Source organism: Prionailurus bengalensis, chromosome F2 (genome assembly GCF_016509475.1).
Source record: "Prionailurus bengalensis isolate Pbe53 chromosome F2, Fcat_Pben_1.1_paternal_pri, whole genome shotgun sequence".
NCBI classification, from domain to species: domain Eukaryota; kingdom Metazoa; phylum Chordata; class Mammalia; order Carnivora; family Felidae; genus Prionailurus; species Prionailurus bengalensis.
This window is the reverse complement of record NC_057353.1, coordinates 61,125,379-61,145,855: the sequence shown is the minus strand read 5'-3', so window position 1 is coordinate 61,145,855 and position 20,477 is coordinate 61,125,379. Positions and strand designations below refer to the sequence as shown.

The following is a 20,477-nucleotide window of genomic DNA, read 5'->3' as shown; positions in this document are numbered from 1 at the left end:
TTCAGGCCATGATGAGGTGGGGTTCCTTTTTGTTAGGGGGCTGGCATGGACCTGGTTAAACAGAATTTTGGTCAGTCAGACCCTCCCCAGTGGATGGAACCATAATATGTGGAAAAGTAGAAGGTTTCCATGAGAGAGTGAAAAGGACTGAAGATGGAGTATGTCCTGGCATTAATAGATTCCCTGGTTTCCGTGGCTCCTGAAACCCTATTGAATCCATGAGGATTGATTGCTCAACACTTCATCAAATTGCCAGAGCCAATAACTTCTTCTCTTTGCTTAAGCAACTAGAGTTGGATTCCTATTACTTACAACCAAGACTCCTAACAAAAATTGCAATGAAATAGCTAAGTAAATTATGATATGTCCCTGCAGAAGAATCATACAGGTTTCAAAGCATTTCAGAAAACATTGAGATGAGAAAATAAGTTTTGCAAAGTGCAATACCAATGTATATATAGAAAATAATAGGTATACAAATCTTGAATAATATTAAAAGTCATTTCTCAAAAACATAAATAAATAGTGCTTCTGTGGGCTGAATAATGGGCCCCCAAATATGTCCAATGTCCATGTCCTAATCCCCTGGAAAAGGGACTTTGCCAGTGTGATTAAATTAAGGATCTTAAGATATGGAAACAATCCTGTATTATCTGCACTGACCCAACATAACCTTAATGGTCCTTACCAGAGGGAGACAAGAGAGTAGAGTCAGAGGAGGTGATATGCTGACAGATGCAAAATTGAAGTAATGTAATTTGAAGATGGAGGAAAGGCATCTCAACCAAGAAATGTGGCTGGCCACTAGAAGTTGAAAAAGACAAGGAAATGTTTTTGCCCTCAGAGCCTTCAAAAAGCCAACACCTTGGCTTTAGCCCAGTAAAATTGATTTCAGACTTCTAATCTCTAGACCTGTAAGGTAATAAATGTATGTGCTTAAAGCCACTCAATTTGTGGTAATTTGTTGGAGCAGTAAGAAATAATACAGTGATTGTCTCCATGCTTTCCTCTAATCAATGTGCTACTTTTATAAGAAACAACTTAAGGAATATTGCTTGATATAAAATAAGGGGTGATACTAATAATTTTTTTTTACATTTTAACATAGCTTGCTTGCTATTATTTTCTAGGACTACAGAATACAATCACAGTACCGTCTTTTTTAAAAATATTGTTAATGTTTTAATATTTTTGAGAGAGAGAGAGAGAGAACACAAGCAGGGGAGAGGCAGAGAGAGAGAGACACACAGAATCTGAAACAGGCTCCAGTCTCTGAGCTGTCAGCACAGAGACTAAAACAGGGCTTGAACCCACAAACTGTGAGATCATGACCTGAGCCAAAGTCAGATGCTTAACCAACTGAGCCACCCAGGCACTCTGATCAAAGTGCAGTCTTATTTCAACTCATATTTCAGGAGAATCTCACTTTGTAGTAAGAGAATTCTGACCCATCATTCCTTGGAAAATCTCCAGATTTCTGCTGGTAATATCCAACAATTGGCTTAAAGTGCACCCCAAAACTGACACCTGATGAAAGCCAAAAGATCCATTAACACATTCAAGTCTCAGAGGACATCAAAGGCAGAGCAATGCCTAACATCACTTGGAATCTCCACTCTCCTTTCAGTGTATTCCTAGCATTGTGACTCTAGAATCACATTCGGAATCCCAAGAACAACAAATGGCATGACTACCACATGCATGCTGTAGTCTAGCGTAATATTAAAGATCTTGAAACTCTGAACGCTGCTCATGAAACAACTAAAAGAGGATGAAGAGTTCTGGATGGGCATTCCCATCCCCAGGCAGGGACCACTGGCCTCTCTTCTGAGCCCTCATGGCCCTCTGTGTATGTTTTTTTGGTTTTTGTTGTACTTTGTCCACACTCTCATAATTATCTGTTTATGCTTCCATGTCCCAAACTAGACTTTGATTTCCTCTATGGTAGGGTCTACATTTGATTCCTTTTTTGATTTTCCAGTCTAAGACACTGCCTGGTATAGACAACTCATTTAATAAATGTTTGTTGAATTAAATTGAATCCTAGCTTCATAAACAGAACCTTAGAACTCATACTTACCCAACATGATAATAATTCAACTTTCTTGAATTTATCTTCAAAGAACTTGCTAAAGTAGAGTAACATGATAACATCACGACCAACTCTCTTGTTGGGTTTGAACATGAGATTCCTTCTAGGGGAAACCTGTCAATCTCTGTTTAACTTGAGTCTAGATTTCAAAGGATAAAATTCAGATAGTACCCTGGACCTCCAAATGAGTTCATGATATAGGAGAGTTTTATCAAGTCCCCTATTTTCTCTTACCCAGGATTCATTCAAGGTCAATACTGGTTGATGACAGCTCTATATCTTTCTCTTCAAGAGGCTTTGCTAAATGTGGATGGAGGTATAAAGAAACTCAAATTATTGGTCCCTTGGGATCTTCTCAAGAGATTACTGAGTGGCTGGCTGGAGTTCCTTTAGCATAGCATAGAATATAAATGTTTTGGTTTCAGAATCAAACTGATCTGGGTTTAAATCCCAACTATAACTTTCAATAGCTGAGAGATATTGGGTGTGTTATTTTATCTGAACTTTATTTCTCTCAGTTAGAAAGTGAGGATAAAATATCAACTTACTGAGATTGTGCAGCATAGAGTTCCTATGCAAGTACTCAAAAACTACTAGTTACCATTGTCATGAATAATTATTATTCCACACAAGTGGCTCCAGAGAGGGTAAAGTGTGATGTTGCATACACCTACCTGGCCCAAACTTAGAGGACACATCTCCCTACATATTTCTTTTCTCTGATGTAGACCATCTAACAGTGAGGCCATAAGTAAAAGTGGCTTTATCTTGGTCCATAGAACTGCCAGCATCAAACAGAGAAGACCAATACCTAACGGACAAATTGCTGTGATATTCCCATTCTCAGTAACTTTATGCTTATCCATGAAGTTCTTCCTCTTCTTTGGAAATGAAACCATGATTAATTATTTGTGTTCAGCCCATCCTAACCCAAGGCCACCAATATTTTAGGATTAAAAGTCTCAGAAGCACCACAGTTGAGAAATTTCTGTGTCTAGCTAAAATGGAGTAACAGGAACTAGATTTATTCTCCCACCTGAAATAACTTAAAAAACAAACTAATATATGAAACAATGGGTTTCAAGATATCAGACATCAGTGATGCTCCTTGAGGAATCAGAACAAAGGAGATGCTCCCTACAATTACTGTGACTTTCCACCTGGAGAGTTTCCAGGTTGCACAGCATGGAAAGGAAACCCAAGTAGAATTTATCAAACTTTCTGAGATGAAGAGATGAAGTTAGGAGTCCAGAGAGGACAAGGTGGCTAGAGTTCAGAGGACAGAGGACAAAGATGAATGAGCTACAGAGAGCAAGCTTGGGAGAGCTACAGACGATGTCTCTTGAGTCCTGATCAGTACATATATGGAAATAAACTACCCAGACCAGGTAAAAAACAAACATGAAGGAATTATCAGGAGCACACTTGGAATTCAAACAGGATCAAATAATATTTCCTGTTCTTATCAGCCAGAATAGAGAATATAACTCATAGGATATTGGGTAGCTACTCCAAAGAGTTTTTTTTCAATAGTGGGGCACAGTTTGCCTTACACTAAATACTGCTCTGGTGTCACCTAACAAAATTTTAAATTAAAGCTTTCAGTTTTATGATTTTAATCATTTTATGATTAAATGGTTTCCAAGTAGCTTAACTGCATTAAAAAATCTCAAGAATATTTGTAGGAATACAAAAATATCTACCCACCCTACAAGGTACAATTGTCAGTGTTTGACATCCAATAAAATATTCCAGGAATGTAAAGAAGCAGGAAAACATAACCCATGATAAGGAGAAAAACCATCAATGGAAATAAACCCACTAATAATATATGGAATTAGTAGTAAGGGACATTATAATAGTCAATACTTCCCATATGTTTAAATGTTAGAGAAAAGATAGAGCATGGAGGCAAGACATGGAGGAAACTCAAATGTAGATCACTAAGTGAAAGAAACCAATATGAAAAGGCTATATACTGTATGACTCCAATTATGTGACATTTTGGAAAAGGCAACACTATGGGGTCAATAAAAATATCAATGGTTTCAGGGGATGAGAGAGTGACGGATAGAAGAGGCAGAGCACAGAGGACTTTTAGAGCACTGAACATGCTCTGTGTGATAGTATAATGACACACAGATATATTATATTTGTCCAAACTTGTAGAATGTACAAAACCAAGAGCGAACCTCTTGGTAGACTATGGGCTTTAGATAATTATGATGAATCAATGTAGGTTCATCCAAAGTAAAAAGTGTGTCATCCTAATAAAGGATATCAATCGTTGGAGGAGACTGCATGTTCAGGAGAAAAAGTTATATAGGAACTCTCTGCACTTCCCTCTCAGTGTTCAAGTCTTTAAAAAATAATAACTATCACCCTAGAATCCTACAGCTAACAAACATATATTTCAAACATGAAGATGAATAATGACTTTTAGACAAACAAAAGCTGAAATAATTACTCACCAACTAACTTGCACTATAAGAAATGTTAAAGACCTTTAGATAGAATGAAAGTAATATGGATGGAATGTGAATCTACACAGAGGAAAGAAGAGCTATGGAAATAGTGCTATGTAGGTAAATATAAAGACATTTCTCACTATTTAAATCGCTTTAAAATATAATTGACTGTTTAGATGAAACAACATATTCTGCGGTTTATAACACAGAAGTATCTGATGATAATAGTACAAAGGCCAGGAAAGTTGCATATAGCTGTATATAGTTGCAAAGTTCTACTACACTTGAAGAAGCAAAATACTTGTGGACAGCAGGCTGTGCGTTATTAAAGATGTATAATGCAGAACCAATAGTAGTCACTGAAATAACACAATAAAGAGTAATTGTCAACAAACTGATAAAAAGGATAAAATAGAAACATAAGAAATAATCCAAAGAATGAAGAAAACTAGGAAAAGGTGAAGAACAGCTGCGACAGGTAGAAAGAAAATTTGTTTTAATTTTATTTGTGAGAGAGCAAGAGCGAGAGAGAGCAATCAGGGGAGATGGGCAGAAGGAGAGAGAGAGAATCCCAAGCAAGCTCCATGCTCTGCTCATAGCCCAACTCAGGGTTCAATCCCAGGATCATGACCTGAGCTGAAATCAAGAGTCAGACCCTCAACTGACTAAGCCACTCAGGTACCTCAAAAGACATTTTAAAGTCAGTCCCATTACTTAAGAAAAATCAATGCAGAGGATTTTTAGGATAAGCTACTCTGTATGATACCATGATGGTAGGTGCAGGTCATTATATATTTATCTAAACCCCAGAATGTACAACATCAAGAATAAACCCTGTTGTGGACTTTAGACTCTGGGTGATAAGCATGTGTCAATGTAGGCTCATCAAGTGTAACAAAGGTACCACCTGGTAGGGGATGTTAATAATGAAGGGAAGCAGGGCACCTGGGTCATTCAGTTGGGTAAGCGTTGGACTGTTGACTTCGGCTCAGGTCATGATCTCATGGTTTGTGAGTTCGAGCCCCACATCTGGGCTCTGCGCTGACAGCGACTGAGGTATGTGGGGAAGTCTCTGAATTTTACATTCAATTTAGCAGTGAACCTAAAACTTCTCTAAAAAATAAAGTTTATTTTAAAAAAGAAAAGCAAACAGGAAAAACATGAAAATCCCATTTTATTCCTCTTATTTCCACTCCCCTGTGATAGTCTGATTAGCAACTTTCCCTTCTACTTTCTATCTATATACTTACATACCTTACATACATGCATGTACATATATACACATGCAGCTTTTTTGTTTTTTAAACACACATGGAATATTATAGTATTGTTCTGATACTTGTTTTACCTTATGTGCCTTAAAGCTCTTCCTATGTTAATACATGTATCTTTACCTCAAACTTCTTAATGGCTACATAAATTCTATAGAAATGTGCCATATTTTATTTAGCTTTTAAACACTTGACTTTCATTTTCCAACTCATATTTCTATAGTGTTTTAATTTTTCCTATAAATGTATAATGCTTTGTATGGCAGGGGAGGAAAAGTTAAAAAACAAACAAACATAGCAGCATCTGGCTGACTCCGTCGCAAGAGCATGTGACTCTTGATCTCAAGGTTGTGAGTTCAAACCCTATATTGGGTGTGTGGAGATTACTTAAATAAATAGAACTTTAAAAACAAAAATACCATCTCTCGGGGCACCTGTGTGGCTCAGTTGGTTAAGCGTCCAACTCTTGGTTTTGGCTCAGGTCATGATCTCATGTTCATAGGATCAAGCCCCAAGTTGGGCTCTGCGCTAACAGCTGGACCCTGCTTGGGATCCAATCTCTCTCTCTCTCTCTCTCTCTCTCTCTCTCTCTCTCTCTGCCCCTCCCCTACTGTCTCTCTCGAGATAAATAAACCTTAAAAGTTTTTTTTAAAAAATACCATCTCTGGCAGTCTGGACATCCTCAAGCACTGGAAATGCCACAGTCCCTGGCACCCCAAGAATTTTAGTCATGCCCTTCCTCTGAAGGCAAGTCATTTCAATCATTTCACATCCCTCAAATTAGACCCTCCAGTTCTAAAGACCTTAAGCTACATGTGAGTTTTAAGAACACTCAACCTGTTATAACCAATCTTGTCATTTATAAAACAAGGTTAATAATATTCATGTCATAGGGTTGTCATGTGAGGAGACGGCACACGTAAAGGGCAGCCCCTAGGATATATAGCTGGCTGTCTCCCAAGAAAACCAGAAACTACAGAAGGGAAGTCTAAGATTCTTTTTTATCTTTCTTAAATTATTTTAGATTTAATGTACACAAGAATCATAATCACCTGGGGTGCTTATTAAAACCGTACATTCCAGGCCTCACCTACAAAAGTTTGTATCTAGTTGGTTTGAGTGAAGTCAGGAATCTGCACGGTCAGCAGGTGACGCTCCGGGTGTTGCTGACACAGCTGGCCCATAGACCCCACTGGAGAAACTGTTGGGCTCCACTGGAGCTAAGTCAGAACAGGAGCTACTATGGCTGCTAGAATGATGCCCAAACTTAATGAGGTGAAAATGAGGAAAAGAGTGGTCCAGCTCGCATTTTAGTCCCGTTCTGTGACTTCATGAGGAAGGGCATGAAAATACTCAGACAAGAACACCAAAGGGCAGTTAATCTTGAGCAAATACTGAGGATGTAACCTAGGAATGCATTAAGTCCCTTACATTTCTGGCCTAATACTAGGAAGTCTTTAGAGATGACTTATGTAATGGCTGGGGATATGAAACCAAGGCTACTGGCCCCTGATCTTAACTGTCAAAGTTTGAGTACAAGCAATAGAACTCTGTTTGGCCTATATTTGGTAGTGTATGCTGCATCCAGTTAGCCAACTGTGCCTGCTTGATTATCTTTCTTAGAAAGAGAGGAAAAGAGCAAGTAGAGGAGAGGGTCAGAGGGAAGGAGGGAGAGGGAAGGAAGGGGAGGGAGGGAGACAGAGAGAGAAGGTGGGAGGGAAGGAGGGAGAGAATGAATGAATCCAGAGCAGGCTCCATGCACAGCACAGAGTCCGACTTGGGTGCTTGATCCCAGGACCCTGTGATCATTACCTGAGCCAAAATCAAGAGTCAGATGCTTGACTGAGGCACCCAGGTGCCCCTGTGCCTACTTTATAATCAAGCTTCAAAGGACTTTTTTTTTTTTTTTTACCTGAGTTGGCATAATTTAAATAGGTCAACTTTTACATGCACTATATACACAGGCATTAAGAAAGACCAGCACATCCTTAGGTCAATGGTTCATTTAAGAAACATTTATTGAATACGCCCTTGTCTCTGGTATACATCTTCACTAGGCTACTTTGAGATTTTCTTCAAATGTCACTTCCCTTGGCAGGCATTATGCTCCCAGGCACAGTGAATTTTTTGAAATGATTTATAAATGTATTCATTCATTTATAGTTATACCTTGACTTGTGCCCCCAGAAATTCAGATTGATGTTAAATATTATACAAAGGATTTTATGGCTTGAAGGAGTTTTATTATAACACTAATCTCAATGTAATAAAATTCACTATTTACATATCTATTCCCCAGATAGATCACAAACTTCATGAGGAGAGACTGTATCTTACTCATCATTGAATCTCAACATATTAAGTGTTCAGTAAATGAATATAGACACACATCTATAAGCACAACCAAGTGAAGGCTAAGTGAATGCTGGCCTTCAAAGTAGTACCTTGGGATACAGCACATATTTCCAATAACACACTGTATAGAATCCCTTCCCAAGCTGAGATGATCTTCAAAACAAATTTCAAAAGTACACCAAAAAAAGAACTAATTTAGTTTTCCTTTTGATTTTTCCATAAAACATCTCTTCTCCAAAATTGATCACACATGACTATAGGCCATTTCCAGTAGTCAAATTTCTCCTTAAAGGATTAAGAATCTCCACAACCAAAGGTATAAATCTTGTTATAGATGACCTCTAAACATTTTAATCCTGACCTACCTCAGTGACTCCACCCATCTCTCATTCCACCCATTCCCAGAAAGCTACTTTGATTTAGAAACTTGAGCTCAAACCCCAGTCCCACCACTTGTTATCTTATTCATGGGCAAGTTATTTGAGCTCTCAGTTTCAGTAGTGGTTAATTTTACGTGTCAAGTTGGCTGGGCCATGGGGTACCGAGATAATTGGTTAAACATTATTCTGGATGTGTCTGTGCTTCTGGATGAGACTAATATTTGAATTGGTAAATGAAGTAAAGCAGATTGCTCCCCCCAATGTGGAGTAAGAAAGAATTCACTCTATTTTCTAGCTGACAATGGTCTACTCCTGCACTTGGTCTGGAACTGTACCACTGGCTTTCATGGGGCTCCAAAGAGCAGATCATGGAACTTCTCAGCTTCCATAACCATTTGAGCCAAGTCCTTGTGATAATACCTCCTACCTCCCCTCCATACATACACACACACACACACACACACACACACACTACCGGTTCTGTTTCTCTGGAGGACTCTAATACACTCCGTTTCCTTTGCTGTGACATAGGGAAAGTAAGAGCCATATATTTTAACACTATGCTAAATATTTTGTATCTCTTATTTCAGTTAATACTTCAGCTGTCATATGATGTAGGTACTATTAATATGATCATCCCTTTACATTCCTGCTTATTGAAAGTTTTTACTTCCTTGAGGCATTGACTTCACTTGAACTAGTATCTCCCCACTACCAACAAACCAAGAGGAAAGAATTTAATGGATCCCAGCTAGTGGTTTGTCCCTTTGGGAAACAAATTCTCTGACAAGGCTAACCAATGATCTGACCTACATGATGGGCTTGTTTGGCCACCTTCCCACACCTGAGACATTAGCATTGTTCAGGGAAAATTGGTAGTGGTGGGGAGATGTTGGTCTCTTATTAACACAATGGCAATTTATACTTACAAATCCACTCTTGTCAGGGTGGTAGAGACCTAGACTCCCTGAGACTCAGAAGCTATGGACTTGGGAAACTCACTGAGGTTGGACTTGTATTTCGACAGAAAAGGTAAAATGCACCAGGGTGTGTTCTTCAGATAATAGTGATCTCCTATGCACTGGTCTTCTGCTGTATTCAAATCCCTGGAACTGTGCCCAGCACCTGGCTATCTTTAAAATAATATGTGAAATGGGTGGCTAAATCCAGTAACTCTAGGCCTCCCTAAGAGGGGCAGCTCCAAAGATCAATAGCTCTGAACTAGTCTTTCTATGGCTGTGTGATCAAGACAGAAATCCACACATCTAGAAACATGTTCAGTAAATGTTTTTGCCTTTAACAAATTCTTCAGTCCTTCTCTTGAGGTGTAGAATAAAAAAACCCTGGAAGAGTACGGATGAGACTTCTGGAGGAGGCTGGAGCTCCCTCTAGGGGTGAAAATAAAGTATCCTAAAAAACGCAGCACTGGTTCTGCAGGTTGTTTTTTAAGAAGAAAATGTTTTAATGTCATAAAATATACCAACATCACCATAACAACTTCACAGAGTGATAGATTTAACAACACTCCTTTGCGTACATGGTCATTCAAATGTTAAGTGCCAGTTATATACCTGGACTGTGTAAGGTACATGATATTTGGATATTTAAGTTGAGGATATGGGAATATGGAGAAATAGGAACTCTTGTACATTGTTGGTGAGAATGTAAACTGGATACAGCTGCTATGGAAAGCAGTATGGAGGCTCCTCAAAAAATTAAAAAATAGAACTCTCATATGATTCAGCAATCTCTTTTGTGTTCATATCCAAAGGAAATAAAATCAGGATCTCAAAGAGATAACTATACCCCCATGTTCATTGCAACATTATTCATAATAGCCAACATATGGAAACAACCTAAGGGTTCATTGACAAGTGAATGGGTTAAAAATGTGACCACACACACATGCATACACACACACACACACACACACACACACACACACACATACACACACACACTGGAGTACCATTCAGCCTTAAAAAATGAAAAAATTCTGGCATTTGCGACAACATTGATGAACCTGGAGGTCATTATGCTAAGTGAAATAAGCCAGACACATAAAGACAAATACTGTATGGTATCACTTACATGTGGAATCTAAGAGAGTCAAACTCATAGAAGCAGATAGTATTGTCAAAAAGAAAATCACAGGGGCGCCTGGGTGGCGCAGTCGGTTAAGCGTCCGACTTCAGCCAGGTCAAGATCTCGCGGTCCGTGAGTTCGAGCCCCGTGTCAGGCTCTGGGCTGATGGCTCAGAGCCTGGAGCCTGTTTCCGAGCCTGTTTCCGAGTCTGTGTCTCCCTCTCTCTCTGCCCCTCCCCCATTCATGCTCTGTCTCTCTCTGTCCCAAAAAAATAAATAAACGTTGAAAAAAAAATTTTTTTTTAAAAAGAAAATCACAGGCATAAATGGGGTCACTTATGCTAGGCCAAATCACCAAACAGAGGCTTAATACCTAAATTAATCACAGTTTCATCCTCCCTCAGCAATGTAGTCTTCACCAGTCAGGAATTTTCTAACCAATACCAATGAGGTAATCTGTCACATGGGCCCTCTCTAACCCCCAAAGGAAGAGGAGATAATCTGCATAAGACTCCCTGCTCTTCCCCAAAGGGAAAGTGACCTTGCCTGAAACAATCTTTTTTCTTTTTCCTAATAACTTCTTGCCTCACCCTCCTTCCTATAAAAACCTTCCATTCTGTACAACTTCTCAGAGCCCCCTGCACCTGCTAGATGGGGTGCTGCCTGATTCATGAATCCCTTAATAAAACCAATCAGATCTTCAGATTTATTCAGTTGACTTTTTGTTCTTTAATAGAATAGTAGTTGCCATGGGCTAGGAGTAAGGGGAAAATGGTGAGATATTAGTCAAAGGTTACAAAGTTTTAGGCAGTATGAAAAAGTTCTGGAGAGCAAATGTACTGCATAATGACTATAGTTAATGACACTGTCTTGTATACTAGAAATTTGTGAACAAATTTACAATCCTAATTGTCACAAAAAAGTGTTAATTATATGAGGTGATGGATATGTTAACTAGCTTGATTATGGTAATTGTTTCACAGTGTATATGATATAAAAACATTACATTATAATGCTCATGTCAACATCAGAGAAGCATAAGATGCTCTTCCTTTTCATCCCCCCTTTTCAACAAAGAATTAGACATCCATGCACAAACAAAAACACATTGGTAGGAGCTGTGGGTTACAGCAACATACCCAAGAGGAGTCTCTCTCACCACTCTGTCCTTGGTACAGGGTAGAACCAGTGAGGCAGCAAACCTGCCCCAATTCCTCTGGCTGTGGTTGGGAAAAAACCTAGAGAGCACTAACCTGGGCAGGTAACCATGGCTGAAAGAAAAAATTCCAAAGTTCATCCTACCGGAGGAGAGATCCCAGCACCTCATTAGAACAAACAAACAAAAAAAGAGTTTGTAGTAGCAGAGGGATAAGAACCTCCCCTATCCCCACCTCCAAAACAATACTGCATGAGACTGAACCAGCAGGTGGCAGCAATCTCTCCCACAGAGGAGGAGGAGAGTGGTGAGTGAATGCCTGGCTACCTCAGTGGTGTGGTGTGGGATGCAATTGAAGAAACCCTTTCTCTCCAACAGCACCAGAGGACTGATATGGGGCCTCCATGATTGGGAGGAAGAAAAAGAATATCAAAGGGCATTAAAGACTAGCTCAGCAGTAAGTTCACCCACAAGCCTCTGGGAGTGCCATATTCTGGGATCTTTGGGTAAAGGAGATATTAAAACTTGAGCTACAGTACTACTTTTGGAATACCAAAAAGAGGTGTCCAGTAGTCAGCCTGGGGAGTTGTAAGAATCAGAGAAGACAGAAAGGCTTGAGAATTCTGCCACCAGAGGGAATAAGAAGAGTGGAAAAGGTATATCCAAAGGCAGAGACAAACGCGCATAATAACAGCATCACTGAACAGAATACCCCAACAGAAGAGAGCTGGCAAGTATCTAAAGGGGTATCTGCTACTTCAGAAACAAAAAACGAAACTACAGAACCAACACAAAACTATAAGTAACATGAAGAAATCAAAAAACTTGCACAGACAACCCCCATCAAATCAACCTATGGAGGTCTACACCAAGACACAGAATAATAGAAATGGTAAAAAGTGGTGATAAAGAGAATTTTTAAAGCAGCAAAAGAAAACAGTTACATACAAGGGAAACCCCATAAGGCTAGCAGCTGATTTTTCAGCAAACACTTTGCAGGCCAGAAGGGAATTTTATGAAATATTCAAAGTGCTGAAAGGAAAATACCTACAACCAAGAATACTCTATATAACAGAGCTATCATTTAGAATAGAAGGAGAGATAGAGAGCTTCCCAGACAAAAAGTTAAAGGAATTAATCACCATTAAACCAGCCATATAAGAAACGTTAAAGAAAATTCTTCGGATAGAAACAAAGCCATAATCAACAGTAAGAAAATTATGGGGAAAAAATTTCACAGTTACCTAAAACATAATAAAAGTAGATCAATTACTTATAAAAACTAGTATGGAAATTAAGCACAAAAGCAGTAAAATCAAGTGTCTATAAAAATTGGTCAAGGGATTCACAAAAAAAAGGATATAAAGTATGAGATCATAGACGTAAAACATGGGGGGGGGTTGTAAAAATTTAGTGCTTTTAGATTGGGTTCAAACTTAAGTGACTATCAATGTAATATAGACTGCTATTTGCATAGGTTGTATGCATATATGTATGCATATGTGTATAAACCTAATGGTAACCACAAATCAAAAACCTGTAATAGATATGCAAAAATATCCAAGGAATCCAAGCATATCACTAAAGAAAGTCATCAAATGGCCAGAGGAGACAAATGTAAAACCAGTACTAAAATGGCAATAAGTACATATCTACTAATAATCATTTTGAATGTAAACAGACTAAAAGCTTCAATCAAAAGATATGGGATGTACCAAATGGATAAAAAAAGCAAGACCCATCTATATGCTGCTTACAAGAAACTCATTTCAGACCTAAAGACACATGCAGATGGAAAGTGAAGAGATAGAAAAATATTCCATGCAAATGGAAGTGGGAAAAAAACCTGGGTAGTAATTCTTGTATCAGACAAAACAGATTTTAAAACAAAGACTGTAACAATCACTCAACAAGGGAGAACCTAAATCCCTAAGCAACTATTAAGAGACATAAAGGAAGAAATTAATGGTAATACAATAACAGCAGGGGTTTTTACCACACCATTTACATCAATGTCTAGCTCATCCAAAAAGAAAATCAACCACGAAGCTCTGACTTTGAAGGATACATTGGACTTGATGGATCCAACAATTATATTCAGAACATTCCATTCTAAAACAGCATATTCTTTTCAAATACACATGGAACATTCTCCAGAATAGATCTCATGTTAGACCACAAAACAAGTCCAACAAATGCAGAAAGACTGAAATCATGTCATACATCTTTTCCAGACACAACTGTATGGAATTAGAAATCAACCACAAGAAAAAAATCTGGAAAGAGCACAAATATATGGCTGTTAAATTCCATGCTACTAAACAATGACTGGGTTTACCAAGGAATCAAAAGAAAACAAAGGGGCGCCTGGGTGGCTCAGTCAGTTGAGCATCCGACTCTTGATTTCAGCTCAGGTCATGATCCCAGGGTCATGGAATTGAGCCCCATGTTGGGCTCGCCACTGAGCATGGAGCCTGCTTGGGATTCTCTCTCTCTTCCTCTGTCCCTCTCCCCAACTTGCACGTGCAACTCTCTCTCTATAAAAATAAAAAATAAGAAGCCAATTTAAAAAATGGAAACGAAAACACAATGACCAGGTGCTTGGGGATGCAGCAAAAGCTGATCCAAGAGGGAAGATTATAACAACATAGGCTTACCACAAGAAGAAAGAAAAATCTCAAATAAATAACCTAATTTTACACCTAAGGAACTAGAAACAAACAGACAAAGCCCAAAGCCAGTAGAAGAAAGGAAATAATAAAAATTAGAGTAGAAATAAATGAAATAGAGACTTAAAAACAATAGAACAGATCAATGAAACCAGAAGATGGTTCTTTGAAAAGATTAAACTGATAAACATTTAGCAGGATTCATTTAAAAATTTTGGGGGAGGGGAACTCAAATAAAATCAGAAATGAAAGAGGAGAAATAAGAACTGACACCACAGAAATACAAAGGATTGTAATAAATTATTAAAAAATTATATGTCAACATATTGGAAAACCTAAAAGAAATGGATAAACTTCTAGAAATACATAACCTTCCAAAACTGAATCAAGAAGAAATGGAAAATTTGAAAGCAATGCAGTTGAATCAGTACTCAAAAATTCGCAGCAAATAAAGATCCAGAACCAGATGACTTCACAAGTAAATTCTATTAAACATTTAAAGAAGAGTTAATACCTATTCTTCTTAAACTATTCCAAAAAATTGAGGAGGAAGGAGCTTCCAAATTCATTCTATGAAGTCAGCATTACCTGGATAGCAAAATCAGATAAATACACTACAAAAGAGAAAGAAAGAAAGAAAGAAAGAAAGAAAGCTACATGCCAATATTTCCAATGAACCTAGATGCAAAAATCCTCATAAAATATAGGCTAACCATATTGAAAAATACATTTAAAAAGTCATTCACCATGATCAAGTGGGATTTTTTTCCAAGGATGCAAGCATGATTTAATAGTTATAAATCAATGCGATACGCACATAAAAACCATATGATCATTTCAATAGACACAGAAAAAGCATTTGACAAAATACAACATACATGATAACGCTTCAGCATAATAAAGGCCATATATGAAAAACCCACAGCTAAAATCATACTTAATGGTGAAAAAGAGCTTTTCCTCTAAGGTCTAAGGAACAAGACAAGGACAATCATGTTCACCATTCTTATTCAACATAGTACTGGAAGTTTTAGCCACAGTAATCAGACATGAAAAAGTGGGGAAAAAGGCATCCAAATTGGCAAGAAAGAAGTAAAGCTGTAACTATTTGTAGGTAACATGATAGTACATACAGAAAACCCTAAAGACTCCACAAAATAACTGCTAGAATTCATCAATGAATTCAGTAACATTGCAGGATACAAAATTAATATACAGAAATCTGTTGCATTTCTATACACTAATAATGAAGTAGAAGGAAATTAAAACAATCCCATTTACAATTGCACCTAAAATAACAAAATATGTAGGAATAAACTTAAGGAAGTGAAAGACCTGTACTCTGAAAGCTATAAAACACTGATGAGAGAAACTGAAGATGACACAAACAAATGGAAAGATATTCCATGGTCATAGACTGGGATAACAAATATCGTTAAAATGTCCATACTAGTGAAAGCAATCCATAGATTTAATGCAATCCCTATCAAAATACCAGCAGCATTTTCACAGAACTAAAACAAGTAATACTCAAATTTGTATGGAACCACAAAAGATCCTGAATAACCAAAGCAATCTTGAAAAAGAAGAACTAGAAATATCACAATGACAGATTTCAAGATATACTACAAACCTTAGTAACCAGAACGGTATGTTGCTGGCACAAAAATAGACATCTAGATCAATGGAACAGAATGTTGAGCCCAGAAGTAAACCCAAACTTTTACGGTCAATTAATCTAAGACAAAGAAGGCAAAAATATTAAATGGTAAAAAGGCAGTTTCTTCAACAAATGAAGTTGGGAAAACTGGACAGCTACATGCAAAAGATTGAAATTGGACCACTTTCTTATACCACACACGAAAATAAACTCTAAATGGATTAAAGACCTATATATGAGACCTGAAACCATAAAATTTCTAGAAGAAAACATAGGCAGTAATCTCTTTGACTTCAGCTGTAGAAACATTTTTCTAGATATGTCTCCTGACAAGGAAAACAAAAGCAAAAATAAACAAATAGGACTACACCACAATAAAAAGCTTCTGCACAGCAAAGGAAATGATAAACAAAACCAGAAGACAACCTACTGAATAGAAGACATTGCAAATGATATATATGTTGAGGGATTAATATCCAAAATATATAAAGAACCTATACAACTCAACACCCCAAAACCAAACAGTCTGATTTAAAAATGGGCAGAGAATCTCATTAGACATTTTTCCAAAGAAGACATACAAATAGCCAACAGACACATAAAAAGATACTCAACATCACTCACATTGGGGAAATGTAAATCAAGACCACAATACACCTGTCAGAATGGCTAGAATAAGAAAAAGACAAGAAATATCAAGTGTTGATGACGATGTGGAGAAAAAGGAGCCCTTGTGCACTGTTGGTGGGGATGCACACTGGTATAGCCACTGTGGAGGTTTCTCAAAAACTTAAAAATAGAATTACTATATTATTCAGTAACTCCACTACTAGGTATTTACCCCAAAAAACAAATACACTAATTTGAAGTGATATATGCACCCCTGTGTTTATTGCAGCACTGCTTTCAATTGCTAAGATATAGAAGCAACTCAAGTGTCCATCAATAGATGATGGATAAAAAAAAGATGTGGTATAGGGGTGCCTGGGTGGCACAGTGGTTAAGTGGCCAACTCTTAATTTCAGCTCAGGTCATGATCTCCTGGTTCATGAGTTCAGGCCCCATGTCGGGCTCTGTGCTCACTATGCACAGCCTGTTTCAGATCTTTGTCTCCCTCTTTCTAGTCCTGTCCCACTCATGCGGTCTCTCTCAAAAATAAATAAATGTTAAAAAAAAAAAAATCAAAGATGTGGTTTATATACACAATGGAATATTACTCAGCCATAAAAAAGAAATCTTGCCACTTGAAGCAACATGGGTAGATATAGAGTATAATGCTAAGTGAGATAAGTCAGTCAGAGAAAGTCAAATACCATATGATTTCACTCATGTAGAATTTAAGAAACAAAAAAAGAGACAACAAAAAAACAGACTCTTAAATATAAAGAACAAATTGGTGGTTGCCAGAGAGAAGGTGGGAGAGGTAATGGGTGAAATAGGTAAAGGGAATTAAGAATACTTACGATGAGCACTACATAATACATAGAATTTTGAATCCTTATATTGAACACCTGAAACTAATATAACACTGTATGTTAGTTATACTTAAATATATATATAACATAAATTAAATTGTTAAAATCAAAGAATAAAGAGTCAAGGACACCTGTCATTACCAAAAGATAATTCCTTAATAACCAAACTGAAAGGCATGGATTTTGCATTCTAGCTGAGAAAGAATTCCAAATAACTTTTCTCAAGAAACTCAACAACGAGAAAACTCAGAAAGACAAAATCATGAAAAAAAAATACAGTATCAAAAGGAGATTTACCAATGAGATAGAAGAAAAAAAAAAGAATCAAGCAGAAATTCTGAAGCTGAAGTACGTGATGAATAAAATGAAAAACACAATACAAAACACCTGCAGTAGAGCAAATGGAAGATAGAATAAGTGAGTTAGAGGATAAGGATTTTGAAATAACCCAGTTAGAGGACAAGAAGAGTGGGAAAAGAATGAAGAAAGCCTCTGTGATCTATGGGACACCATTAAAGAACAAACATTAGAATAAATGGGGCCCAGATGGAGATGAGAGGGAGAAGGGGACACACAGTTCATCTAAAGAAGTAACAGCTGAGAAGCTCACAAACCTGGGGAGAAAAATCAGACATCCAGGGGACAGAGGAATGACACATCCCAAGTGTTGAAAGAAAAAAAATACCCCCTCTCGCATAGTTATCGTCCAGACATAAAGGAGAAATAAAGACTTTCCTAGGCAAACAAAAGTTGAGGGAACTCATCACCACTAGACTTGCCTTACAGAAATGCTGAAAGGAGTCCTTCAGGCTGAGTAAGAAAATGTTAACCAAGGTCATAAAAACATACAAAAGTATCCAATACACTGGTGAAGGTAAATATACAGTCAAAGTTAGAATACTTTTTAGTATAGTATAGTACACAGTATATAGTATAGTATAAAGGTCAAAGGAAAAGAATATTAAAAATAATTATAGTTACTATAATTATAACGAACACACAGGATAAGAAAAGGTAAATAATGACATCAAAAAAGTCAAATGGAGTAAAAAGGTGATAACTTTGTAGATGATAAAAGTTGTTATCAGCTTTAAATGGGCTGTTCTTATCTTATGTGAGACTCACAGTAACCACAAAGCACAATTTTAGAGTAGAGGCACAAAAGATAAAGGTAAAACAGAGCATACCACCATGGAAAATTCACCATTTACAAAGGTACACAGAAACAGTGGGGGAATACAAAACATCCAGAAAATAATTAACAAGGTGGCATTAGTAAGGCCTTATGTCAATAACTTTAAATGTAAATGGATTAAATTTACCTAATGCACAGAGTGACTGGATATATTTAAAAAAATAGACTCAACTAGGGGCACCTGGGTGGCTCAGTCAGTTAAGGGTCTGACTTCAGCTCAGGTCATGATCTCACAGTTCATGGGTTTCAGCCCTACATTGGGCTCTGCACTGACGGCTCAGAGCATGGAGCCTGCTTTGGAATCTGTGTCTCCCTCTCTCTCTGCCGCTTCCCTGCTTGCACTCTCTCTCTGTCTCTGGAAAATAAATGTTAAAAAAAATTAAAACAGACTCAACTAAATGCTTCCTATTAGAGACTCACATAAACTCAGAGTGAAGGCATAGAAAAAGATAGTTCATTCAAGTGGAAATCGAAAGAAAGCAGAGGTAACTATATACTTCTATCAGAAAAACAGACTATAAGCCAAAAATGTCAAAAAAAAAAAAAGAGGAACATAAAAGGTCAATATATAATGATAAAAGAGTCAATTAATTAAGAAGATATAACAATTGTAGATATTTACATATTCAACATTGCAGCACAAGAATATATTAAGCAAATATTAACACATCTGAAGGGAAAAACAGACGATACATTAATAGAATACTTCAATACCCACTTTCAACAGATAAATCATCTTGATAGGAAATCAACAAGGAAATGTTGGACTTGAACCATACATTAGACAAATGGACCTAATTGACATTTATAGAACATTCTATCCAACAGAAGTAAAATAGGCATTCGTCTCAAGCACATACAGAACATTCTCCAGAGTAGATCATATGATGGGCTACAAAACAAGTCTTAGCAAATTTAAAGACTGAGATCATACCAAGTGTCTTTTTCTGACTTCAATGGTATGAAACTAGAAATCAATGACAAGAAAGCTGGAAAACCTACAGGTATGTGGAAATTAAACTGCATAGTGTTGAACAACCAGCAGGTCAATGGAAAAATTAAAGAAAAATGCAAAACACCTCAAAACAATCGAAAAGAGAAACAACATACCAAACCCAGGGGATGCTACAAAAGTAGTTCTGTGAAAGAAGTTTATAGCAATAAACGCATATATTAAGAAAATAGAAAGATCTCAAACAACCTAACTTTACACCATAAGGAAGGAGAAAAAGAAAAACTAAGTCCAAAGTAAGCAGAAGGAAGGAAATAACTAAGATCAGAGCAAAAATAAATGCCCAAGAGACCAGAAAAAACAGTATCAACAAAACTAAGTTTTTTCAAAAAGATAAAATTGACAGACCTTTACCTACTGAGAAAAAAAGGTCAAAAAAATCAGAAAAGAGGAGACATTACACCTGATACTACGAAAATACGAAAGATTATAAGCAATTACTATGAACAATTAAATGTCAACAGTGAAATAAATTCTTAAAAAAGACAATTTACCAAGATTAAATAATGATTAAAAAATCTGAACAGACCGATAGCCAATAAAGAGATTAAAACAGTAATCAAAAACCTCCCGATAAAGAAAACCTGAAGACTGGATGGCTTCACTGACAAATTCTACCAAACATTTAAAGAAAAATTAAAACAGCAATCACTGTCAAAC

The 20,477-nt window shown here is 37.2% G+C and overlaps 1 long non-coding RNA gene across 1 annotated transcript; it reads left to right on the top strand.

Moving 5' to 3' along the window:
- Positions 1–1,698: 1,698 nt before the first annotated feature.
- On the top strand, positions 1,699–3,000 carry LOC122496091. Its single transcript, XR_006300676.1, has 2 exons — positions 1,699–1,849; positions 2,872–3,000. It is a non-coding gene; the product is annotated as an uncharacterized LOC122496091 (long non-coding RNA).
- The last annotated feature ends 17,477 nt before the right edge of the window (positions 3,001–20,477 follow it).